The 550-nt window shown below is 34.7% G+C and overlaps 1 non-coding gene across 1 annotated transcript; it reads right to left on the bottom strand.

Annotated features, from left to right (window-relative positions):
• Positions 1 to 219: 219 nt before the first annotated feature.
• On the bottom strand, positions 220 to 292 carry TRNAK-UUU. The gene has a single exon. It is a non-coding gene; the product is annotated as a tRNA-Lys (tRNA).
• Positions 293 to 550: the final 258 nt, after the last annotated feature.

Genomic DNA, 550 nt, shown 5'->3' with positions numbered 1-550 from the left:
TGTCTGGATTTGGTATCAAAGTAATATGTTGGCCTCAGCACAGTTTGGGTAGTTTCCTCTCTTTCTAGTTTCTGAATCAATTTATATAAATAGTGATTATCTTTTCCTAGTAGTTTGGTAAAACTTGCGGGTAAATCTCCAAGGGCCTGATATCTGTTTTGAGTGTGGTAATGGAGGAGACTTGTTGTCATATTCAATTTCATTTTTAAGTAATCTCTACACCCAACATGGGACTTGAACTCATGACCCCGAGATCAAAAGTCGCACACTCTACCGACTGAGCTAGCTAGGCGCCCCTCTCATATTCAATTTTTTAATGATTATCGGTCCACTTAGGTTTCTTTTTTATCAGTTGGTAATTAATTAGTTTATTTTTATCTCACATCTACCCTCTTTTTTCTCTTCACTTGGTAAGCAACAATTTAAATTTAACTTAATATATGTGTGTTTAATGTGTGGTTTTTTTCCATGTGTTTGTGTTATTGTCAGATATGAAGCATTTTCATACACATGTGTTTTAATCTAGGGACATGGTATTCTGTTACACATT

This window comes from Leopardus geoffroyi, chromosome X, assembly GCF_018350155.1.
Source record: "Leopardus geoffroyi isolate Oge1 chromosome X, O.geoffroyi_Oge1_pat1.0, whole genome shotgun sequence".
In the NCBI taxonomy this organism is placed as follows: Eukaryota; Metazoa; Chordata; class Mammalia; order Carnivora; family Felidae; genus Leopardus; species Leopardus geoffroyi.
Note: the sequence above shows the minus strand (reverse complement) of the source record. Positions and strands in the feature narration are given on the sequence as shown.